Genomic DNA, 11406 nt, shown 5'->3' on the forward strand with positions numbered 1-11406 from the left:
TCGTTCAGTGACATGAGAGTGTAACGACTGTGATCAAGATAGAGACACATCATATGGTAGACCATTATTTTTGATCGTTCTAAGGAGATAGACATTCGAAAGGGATCAGATAGTGCATCATCGTATGGTAAATCACTATCTTGATTGAATGACAAGTATGTATTCATCACATGGTAGAACACTACATGACAAAGTATTTTCAAAAAGGGATTGACTATCAGAGCTAATCATTAACGTGATAGTATTTTGTGGTCCCGCCATCCTATTACAGAGGATTGGTGGGAGAATTTGGAGGGAATTAACTAACAGAGGTGATTGTTAACGTGATAGTTTTGTTAACCCGCCATCCTATTAACGAGGGAATTTGGAGAAAACTAATTATCAGAGGTAATCATTAACTTGATAATTTTGTGGTAAGGGGTCAGATGCTCATGTTTGACTTCGGACTCACCTTGAAGATGATTGACGACGAGCTTTGGGTCTTCATGACTCCGTCAGAGAGAAGAATTAAGGTAGTACATGGTTTTGCAGAGAAATCGAGACTACCCCTACTCTAGCGATAATCAGGATTGAAGGGTAAAGACGCCTGCATCTAATAAGGTTTTGATCTTATCCTTCAGGATGTAGCATTTAGAAGTGGGATGATGAATCATCCTCTGGTACGCACAGAAGTTGGGATCATCCGTTCTCGACATTTCCTCAGGTCGTATTGATTCTGGGAGTTTAATCCTCGCCTTGATCAAGACCTGAGGACTGGGACGACTTGCTCATCGTTGAAGTCGTACTTCTGCTGGAAGTGGCTATCCGAAGATTTGTCCTTCTGCTTCGGCGAAGATTTAGGAGAGGAAGTGGCCGCTACCGCCAAAATATCTTCCTCCTTTGATTGTTTCTGAGGGGTGTGGTTGCTCTAGTTACCCCCTCTTTGAGATTCACGTGGCTCCTCGGCATCTATCCGCTTGAGCATATTTTCTACCTGTTCACCTTAGTGAACAAGCTCTTTCCAAGTTCGGGTCTCTACCGCTCCAATCTTGGATAAAATATGGATCGATAGATTGCTACGACACATCTCAATCAATGTGCTCTCAGAGACCTGGTCCCAGCAATGCAACGACCGATTCCTGAATCTCTTCACGAAGTAGTTGACCGACTCCCCTTTTCTCTGTTTTCAGCTAGCAGAGTAGACATTAACACTTCCGTGTCATCATCAAAAAAAGGGGCCACGAACAATTTCTCCATGTCAGCCCAAGATCTAATAGAACTTGGTTCCAGCTTACAGAACCACTCAAAAACCACCCCCTTCAGGGTCCCGATGAACAGCCCAGTCAGGATGGGGTCGTTCCTTGTAAGAAATCTTGTTTGAGCTAAGAAGTAGTAGATGTGCTGTGAGTGAGATCTCTTATCATAACACTGCGCTAAGCTCATGGGTTCGAACTTTACTAGGTAGGGAACCGTGTCCCTTTCCATTGGATATGGTCTAATAACCCCTAACTCGTTCATGTTCTTCTGGATCTTCAAGGCATCGAGCTGACTTTGGAACTCGTTGAGCCTCCTATCCCGGGAGTTGCTGCCAGATCGTGATGTCCCCCCCGAAGACTGGAATGAAGAATCGGAGGATGACCCGGGGTTATCTTCCCCTTCTGTCATTGTAGGCGAAGTTGGCGAGCCTGGTGAGCTTGCAAGCGAGCAAGGCGAACAGGTGAGGTTAACAGGCGAACCCCTTAAGCGTTCAGGCGAGCTTAAACCCTGTTGGCGAGCTTGGATCGTGTGGACGAACCTCCTACAGGCGAGCTTGACTCGTGCGAGCAAAGCATTCAGGTGAGCTTAGCTAACTTGCGAGCTAGCGAACTAAACATTCAGGCGAACTAAGCATTTAGGCGAGCTTAGCTAACTTGGCGAAGTCCAGTGCTAAGGCGAACTTCGCTTCGCCTGCGTAGTTAAGCAATCAAGCGAATTTGACTTGGCCTATTTGATGCAGGCAAACAAGCAGAACGAGCTTTGTTCCTGCGAGCTTGGATGTTCAGGCGAAGTTCTACAAGCGAACTCCTGAAATTTAGGATAAATGCAATTTTATTTGCCTACAAGCCATGAAGAGGTATTGAGTGGAGGTTTAATGCTAATAAAAAATAAATTAAATAAAGAAAAAAAGGAAAATTGCGGCTTAATTTGATTACTTCGTCCCTTGTATAAAAGCTGGCTGTCTCTCGTCCTCCCTCGAGGAGGAGGCTAAAATAACGTGACAAAAGTCGTCGTGTTTGACTCTCAAAAGTTGTCCACCAGTACTGACGCTAGATTACAAAAGTGGTCACTGATTGCCAAAAGAAATTCCAGAATTCTAGTGCAAAAACAGTGTACTCCTTTATAAAAGTCGAAAATGAGGTTAACTATTTTGTGAATATATTTTCCATATATCATCATCCGCCCAAAATCAGAAGATTTAAGATATGAAACCTTGGCCATTATTTATGGGCCACAAAGTAACTTGACTTGACCTTGATGAAGATCAAAAATTTTATCTGTGGCATCATAGCCAATAGTACACTATTTCAGAGGTTTTTAGATCCGTTAGAGTTAGAATTAGATGGATACGAGCAAAATTGACTTGAGCGTTGCTGCGACGTAAGTGTGGGGGGGAAAAAAGAAATAAAAGTTTAAATATTTGACTTAAAAAATCATATATATAATCACGTGAAATGATAATAGCAAGGTTACAAGAAAAAACAAACAATTTATGCTGCTTGTATACCAAACTTGTAAAAAATAAATTGGATTTAAAAATAATCTAGTGAAATATTTTGGGTCTAAGAAAGATTTTGGAAGTAAGTGGATGAAAAACAAAAATAATCAATAGATTTAACAATGAAGGAGAAAATAAAATTTTCAAAACCGGGCAGCTAACTTGAATAGAAGCAAAGAAAGTAATTGATTCCTATAGAATGAAAAAAAGGGAGAATAATAATTAAGAATTTGCAATAATGCTCTAACGAAGGAAGGGAAAACCCCAAATCACACACGACTAAAAAAAAGTTTGAAAAGAATTAGAGAACAAATGACAATTTGATGGCCAAAAATTGGAAGAAAAAAAAAAAGATGGAAAATCATCAACAAAAATAAGATATTAAAAAAAGAATAAAGGGAAGAAAATACCAGCAATAGCAACAGATGAGAAGTGAGAAGAACTTATTAGTCCACATACCAGCAATAGCATACAGTAGAGAACTCATATGTACAGTTTGAGATGGAAAAGACGAGGAGGAGAGGTGCTAGTAGGGAGGTGAGGGATTCAAATACTTGAGAGGAAATTGAAACCTCTCATTTTCTCTCGTTTTTTGTTCTGCCCCCCCATAAAATCATGTCAATTTTTCCAAACAAAACTAAACCAAAATTTTCCTTCACTTTCCCTTCCCTACCTCCATCCAAACAGGACAATCCCAAATATGTAGCTATCTACAGCGATTTTTTACGTCTAAGTTCCAATTACCGAAATTTAATAGAAAACGAAATTATAAGTTCCCCAACATCTGACCACCACACGCATACACTAACAAATATCTCTTTTTCTATTTTCCCCCAAATAGAGGAGTAGGGGAAAAGAAGAAAAATAAATAAAAATGAGCCAAGGACTGAAGCGAACTCTCATCGTCACCAACTCCTCTGCTAATGTCCCTCGGCTACGTCGCCGGCACCTGACTCCGCCTCTACTTCCTCCCGGCGGCAGCCCCGCTGGCTCTCCTCCTCCTCGAACAGCCGCTTCCCTCCTCTCCTCTCCCTCTCCCTCTACTACCTCCGCCGCCGCGCGCGGACCCCGCCACAAAACCATCCTCCATATCCCGGAACGCTCGCCTCCGCCGCGCGCCTCGGCGTCCTGACCGGCCTCGACGACTTCCTCTACGCCTACGCCTCTCCTTATCCGTCTCCACTCCGTCGTCCTCCTCTCCACCACCTCGCTTCACCGCCCTACTGCGCGTTCGTGATCCGTGAAGCAGGCGGTTCACGCCGTTCTCGCTCAACGCGATCGCGCTGTTGACGGCTGGGGCGTTTGCTGGGGCTGCACGCCAGCGGCGACCGGCCGAGGGGGAGTCTCGGAGGGGGAGTACGCGGCTGGGTTCGCGCTGAGGTGGGGGCGCGCTTCTCTATGGGCTCGTGCTGCCGTTGATCGAGCTCGTCCATCGTGAGGTCGGGGTCGGAGGTGATCAGGTACGTCTCGTGATGGAGACGCAGCTGGTCATCGGGCTTTTCGCGACGGGGTTTTGCGTTGTCGGGATGATCGTCAACGAGGATTTTCAGGTGAGATCGATACTGGTCCTCCTCTTTCGTTCTATCGTCCCGTTAAGAAAAAAATGCTTTACGTTTTAACAACTATTAATTATCACAGGTTGCATTTTAGTACAATAAAATACCACAAAGTTTCTAAACTTTACATATTACTACCGTCAATCAATCGTGCAGATGTGGAAATGTTAGCCAAACGTTTCTCTATGGGAGCTAAAAAAAAAATTTAATTGAGTACTAAGCATTCCATGATTACTTATTAATTACTCATACAAAAGTAAAGTATTTCTTTATTTTTACTTTATTATTTAATTACATCTAAACATGAGGATATAAACATTTCATCTGGCTTTTGCAAAATCGGGAAAACGTCAATTCATTAAAAAAAAGACCAACTTTTATTCATTTATTCTTCTGTCCTTATCTTTCACCCGTTGCTGAATGATAGATATCACCGTCCGCATCAATTTTATTATTAGTTTATAAAGTATCAAGCTGGGCCCAGAAACAAGCCTACCCAATAAAGCTAACTGGGCCAGCCTTTATAGGTCCAAGATCCTGAATTAGGAGGAAATTGAAGAGGATGAATCTTTCCCTTCCATGCTTTTTGCTTTGTTAGATAAAGGATGAAGAAGAGCTATAATGATAGTAGTTATGATAAATTATCAAAGTAATGCTAGTTCTATAGCCATAGTAATACAAGTAATTACATTAGTAGGTATATCATCACGTACATAAAACTATCTAGTATTCTAGTAGCCGTTTCTATTAGACAATGCACCAAGAAAAGATCGTACTCCTTGGAATATTATTATCCTAATCTTCAAAATCGTTTGCAGTGCAAGAATCCAAATATAGACAATACTTGATGCACCACTGAGCTGAAACAATTTAGATAGTTTCTCCAGTAACACAAGTAAACACAATGACTAGTTAGGTACCAAAGTAACTATAACTCGTATATAGATTTTTACACTGCGGTCCAATATATTTTCTATTGCACTAGTTCAACGATAGACAGTTTTTTATCCACTCTCAATCTAGGCCACTAAGGTATTTTCTCCGTCTCGTCTAGTTTCAATGGACTAATATGTTACTTCTTTTTACTCGAAAACAATGGATGGAAGCAGAATAATTGATCATTTTGCACCTCTTGTTAACGCAAACCAACCGCAGATCATTCCAAGAGAGGCAAAAGAATATGGTCTAGGAGAAACAAAGTACTATCTAGTGCTCATCTCCAACTCCATCCTCTGGCAATGTTTCTTTCTTGGGATCGTGGGCGTCATCTTCTCTGCCAACACTCTGCTCGCTGCGATCATAACTGCAGTGTGCATCCCCGTGACCGAGATTCTAGGCGTCATCTTCTTCCATGAAAACTTCAGCAGCGAAAAGGGTGTTGCGCTCGTCCTCGCTTTGATGGGCTTGGCTTCGTATACCTATGGGGAGTACTCAGAAGATAGGGAGAAGAAGAAGGCCGCTGCTGTTTCAGAAAGTGTTTGATATTTGAAGCAGAGTAGATTATGTCATTTGTATATAGATAATTAAGTGATGTTTTGAAAATAAACTGCAAAGATGCTGATAACAACGAAGGCATACATGTGAAATCACGTATTTGCAAAGTGATATGTGGATTTGAGATTTTTGGGTTTGGAATTTGGAATAAAATAAAATAAATAAAACTGTATTGAAGTATAACATTCATGTAGTTAACTTTTATCTTGCAACCTTACCCTTCTTTCATTTACTGAGTAAAAAAAAGGTTACCTACAATTGTTTGCTTATATTTCAAAATAACCCTTAATTTTATTAATTATCTTTTTGTTCTTTAATTTTGATCATACAAATTGCAATGAGAAGAAGATAAGTTCGATGATTGGATATGCTTAGCTCGTTTTAACTTAATAGGCAGCTGGCGGATTCCTCAGCTCATCCGAGAAACGTATTAAATTAGAAAAAGAAAGAGAAAGGAAAAAAACTATTACCATGATCCACAATATAAAACGAGAAAATAAGATTGAAGAAAAAACGTCACGAGAAAAACAAATTAGAGAAGATCCTTGATATATCACAATACAACATTTGAATGAGAACAGAGTGAACATTTTGGGTATCAAGTAGTTCTTGTTACAAATTAATTGTGCACCTTATATATATGAGAAATATAGAACTAGCAAGTTCAATGGAGAATCTTGGTACCAATGTTCTTCATATTTCTCATATTATTTAAAGAAAAAATGGATATATTGAGACAACTCATTTTGCTCCACGATAAAAAGATAGAAAAGTGATGAGGTCATATCGTATCAGTCAAGCAGAGTATTTGGCAGCTAATTTTGCAAAATAAATTGGCATCTCATATATGCTTAGGTAAATAAACACATAAGAAAAAATTTATTCAAAGGGGAAATATACTACACCAAAAAAATGATAAGCACTTGTTTATAGTGAGAGAGGACTTGGACTAAATTCAAGTCGAGCTATTTGAGTCGACGCTAGGTTCAACTGCAAGAGCTTTATGTTTCTTCATCACTTTGTACTCTCCATAGAAATAAGAAGCAAACCCCCAAATTGTAAGTGCAAGAGCAACACCCTTCCCTCCATTGAAGGATTCATTGAAGAAAATCACGGCCAAGATCTCAATGACGGGGACGAGGACGGCGAGGATTATCCCGGAGAGGAGGGCGGAGGTGTAATGGATGACACCGATGATGCCGAGGTAGAAGAACTGAGAAAAGATTGCGGACCAAATGAGCACCATATAGTAGCTTGTTTCTCCTGATTTGAAGTTCTTGGCTTCTTGTTGGATGGCCTATATAATTCAATATTGCAAAGAAACCAAAACCTATTATGAACTTTTTTGTGGACTATTTACAGTGCAGTTCAGCAGAAGATTTTTTTTCAGTTTTTTTTTTTTTTTATTTTACGCCCTAGCTCATGTAATACCTTTTCTGTTCCTAGGAGGAGCAAATTTCAAATATGCACAAAAAAATGAAGGTAAATTTCATAAAACCTCCTTAAGTTTTGTTGTTCTAGAGATAATCCCCCTTTAACTATTTTAATTAGTGTCAAAAATCAAACCCACAATTCCTTTTTTAAAAATGCCTCATTAAATAAAAAAAACCCACATGATCTTCGAGGGATTATGCACAGAACCCCTTGAGGATTTCTTACTTGAATCCCTCGTGATCTTCAAGAGATCATAATTTTCAATGTCTATAATACACGGTGGTCATTTCTTTAGTTGAATGTAAGATAGAATAGAGTGCAATTTATGAATACATTAATACGAGTATTATATATTTAGAATGAATCAGAATCTCATGTAGCCGCCGTATATTAAATAATGGGAGGTTTAAATTATTGTAGTCATTTCTTCATATTTTTTTTAATATTGAAGAGGATCTCGTTAAAATTTTCAATTAAATATATTAATTTACTACGAAAATTTCAATCTAAACAACAAGAGATCGTAGAGTTCAGAACGGGGCTAGCTACCACCTGAAAATCCTTGTTCACGATCATCCCCACAACACAGAACAAAGTAGCGAACAGACCCATAACAAACTGCATCTCCATCACCAACGTAAACGTCACCGTCCCCTTCACCTTCCTATACACCAACTCCACCAACGGCAACACCAGCCCATAAAGCGCCGCCGTGCCGAGCATCATAACAAAGCCCAGGTAGTACTGCCCCCTACTCACCCCCCTCGGCCGGTCCCCCTTGGCTTGGATCCCCAGCACCAGCGCTCCGAAGCTCAGCAACGCCACCGCGTTGATCGAGAACGCCGTGAACTTCTGCCTCACGACCAAGAACGCGAACAGCGCGGTGAAACCGAGCTGGGTCGAGATCAGAAGCGAGGAAGTGGAGACGGGGAGGTAGGACATGCCGTAGGCGTAGAGGAAGTCGTCGAGGCCGACGAGGGCCCCGAGGAAGGCGGTGGGAGGAAGTAGAGACGGAGGAGGAGGGGAGTGGCGGTGGCGCCGAGGGTGAGCAGGGTGAAGTTGAGGATGATGAGGGAGCGAGTGAGGGACTTGTTAGCGGGTTTTTTCGGTTGCTGGGACTCGATTTCCATGATTTCTCGATGCCTTAATTTGGGCCGTGTTCTTTTCAAAAAAAAAAAAAAAAGAAAGAAAAAAAAAATTGGGCCGTGTTTGATTCGTTTGTGTATATGCTGACTTTGCTTGGGTTTTTGGGGGGTATATATATATGCCGTTTTTATATTGGAGATATTTTCTACGAATCCTTACTTTCCTGCCGTATTCTAATTCATTTTTTATCTTGCTCTTTTCAACTTGACCAAAAATTATAGGGATTACCGTATCTTCCTTGAAATTATGCTTGCATGGTCATCTGCTGATTCTCAACCTAAGGACTTCTTTCAACGTATTGGTCTTTGAACATTTTATAAACCCCTTTGTGCCTATATCCCATCTCATTATATTTTATCCGATCGCCTTTCCACTGAAGAATCATGGACAACAAGTCTTTGCCTTACAAGTCAAATCACTACCCCCCACCACTACTTCAGTCTTAGCCAATCCTTGGTTAAGTTTTGGGGTTTGAAATGATTGTTGGGCCGGGCTTAATTAAGTTGATTTCCTTTTGGCTGTAGCAGATTCTAGTTGGATCCATGCAAGCAAGGGAAGCAAACAACCTCACCTTCCTCCACTTTCTTCACTTCAATTCCATGAACTGCTTCTTATGGATTTTCAGAACACTAGGATGTCATGCTGATTAGTTAATAAGGAAATTTTTAATTTCAGTTCTTTTGTTTATTTTTGTTAGTTTCAGGATGGAGACACTGAGCCGTCGTATGCAGGGAACTTCAATCCAGATAATTAGGTAGTTTGCTTAGGCCTGTCCAAAAAGCCCGTCGGTCCGGGCCCGACCCGGAGCCCGGCCCGGGCTCGGCCCGGAAATCCGGGCTGCCTCAGCGGTGCCCGGCCCGGGCCCGGCCCGGCCCGGAACAGGACCGGCGCCGGGCAACAATCCGAGCCGGGCAGCCCGGGCCCAGAGCCCGGCCCGGGGGCAACGGTCACCATAGGTGACCGTTGCCGAAAAAATACGGGCCGGGCCGACCCGGCCCGGCCCGGCCATAACGGCCATAATCGGTCGTTTGACCGTTTTGTCCCCAAAAACGGTCAAAAAACGGCTATTTTGTGAGGTTATTTTGGTCATTTGCTTAGGGGGCTGGTTCTATAAATAGAGGGGGGTTTTCATTTATTTTCTTCACACCAAAACTCATCTACTTCTCTCTTATACTCTTATACTCTCTCTTATAGTCTTATACTCTCTTATACTTTCTAATCCTTTCATCAAATGGCTTCCGGATCTGATTCTAAAGAGCAAAACCTATCTCCCGATCCTGAAATGAGTCCTCCTACTGGGTCTACTCCTACCGAAGTTAATCTCGAATCCGGTGGCGACGAATCTGCACCAAGAGCTCCTAAAAGGCCAATATCCGATGTGTGAAATTTTTACGAGAAGATCGTGTTTTCGTCAAAAGTTGCCTTCATCATTGATTTCATTAAAACTTCAAACGTTACAAATGAATTCAAATAACGAAAATAAAAATTACAACTTTCTTGAAAATAAACACAAGATCCGTTTATCGTCTCTTGCTTGCGTGGGTCTTTAGCCTGTGACGGGGACGTCGATATCCGTGGACTACCTGGCAATCAGATCTGATCCAGAAAAATCGGGCAGAGCTTCGTCGATCCGCGAGGAGATCTAGAAACTTGGAGCGCCTATCTCGGATAAAGCGAGATATTTGCTCTTCTTAGGATTATCGACGAGAGGTAATGCTAAGGAACGGATGCGGGTGATGTAGATCTGATGAAGAACTCTCTTGTGTTGAAGTGCTCGATCACTCTTCACTCCAGCAGGGCTTCGCCAATTCTCCAAAAATCCAGATCCCCAAAAGTGAGGTCTAAGGCTTCTATTTATAGGCGACACCCCTGGGGTGTCCTCAAAATTCTAAGACGCCCCTGGGGTGTCCCCAAAAATCTAGGACGCCCCTGGGGTGTCCCCAAAAATCTAGGACGTCCCTGGGGTGTCCCCAAAAATCTAGGACACCCCTGGGGTGTCTCTAAAAATCCGAGACACTCCGCTGTAAATTCTTCGTCCGAACTCGGATTTTAGTGATTCGAAGTGCGTTGGAAGTCTGACGAAGAGTTCTATCAGCCCCGATGGTTGGATTAGTGGTCGAGGCACGAGGGGCGTTGTCTTTTTGTGAACAGTGCCGGGTTTCCCGATTGGTCCGGGTCTTCGTGATTCTGAAGTTCTATCCGCTCACGTAACTCGTCGATTCACTTCAGTCATTCATCGACGTCGATTAGGCTCATGTGGATCGGATGGTGACGTTCATCGTCGTTTTTTAACACTGAACCGTTTGTGGAGACCTATAGGCAATTTTCGATGCCTACAGATACCCCCTCCAAAGTGTTCCGGACTCGTTTCTTTTATAGAAGAGGCTAGAATACTTTGGATGTGATTGGTCCAGCCTTCAGTCGGCGTAAAGGACCTGTAGTTAGCTTCAACTCTTGGCTCCTTCGATTTTCGGTCTATTCGATGCTTTGACGAATAACCGAAGTTCTTCCGGCGCTGCGTTTATCGCCTGGTCGTCGTCGGAGTCTCGAGTCTACCACTAGTGAGTCGAGTTTGGCTTGTGTCATTGAGTTGACTTTGAACTGACTATCTCTGTCATATTGTGCTGACTTAGGGTTTCAGATCACCGTATGTTGACTTCTTGTCGCAACGCGTTGACTGGCGTTGACCTAGGATTTGACCGGCGTTGGCCCTAGGGTTTTGAACGTCGAACGTTGACTTTTTGTTACAACGCGTTGACTGGTGTTGACCTAGGGTTACGCATTGACCGGCATTGACCCTAGGGTTTCGAATGTCGCAACGCGTTGAAGGGCGTTGACCTAGGGTTACGCGTTGACCGGCGTTGACCCTGGGGTTTCGAATGTCGCAACGCGTTGAAGGGCGTTGACCTAGGGTTACGCGTTGACCGGCGTTGACCCTAGGGTTTCGAACGTCGAATATTGATTTTTTGTCGCAACGCGTTGACTGGCGTTGACCTAGGGTTACGCGTTGACCGGTGTTGACCCTAGGGTTTCGAATCAACC

The 11406-nt window shown here is 42.6% G+C and overlaps 2 pseudogenes; one reads left to right on the forward strand and one right to left on the reverse strand.

The window, feature by feature from the left end:
• LOC109834555 lies at positions 2579 to 5964 on the forward strand (annotated as a pseudogene).
• LOC109832049 lies at positions 6713 to 8364 on the reverse strand (annotated as a pseudogene).

The sequence above is a fragment of the Asparagus officinalis genome, chromosome 3 (assembly GCF_001876935.1).
Source record: "Asparagus officinalis chromosome 3, Aspof.V1, whole genome shotgun sequence".
NCBI lineage: Eukaryota > Viridiplantae > Streptophyta > Magnoliopsida > Asparagales > Asparagaceae > Asparagus > Asparagus officinalis.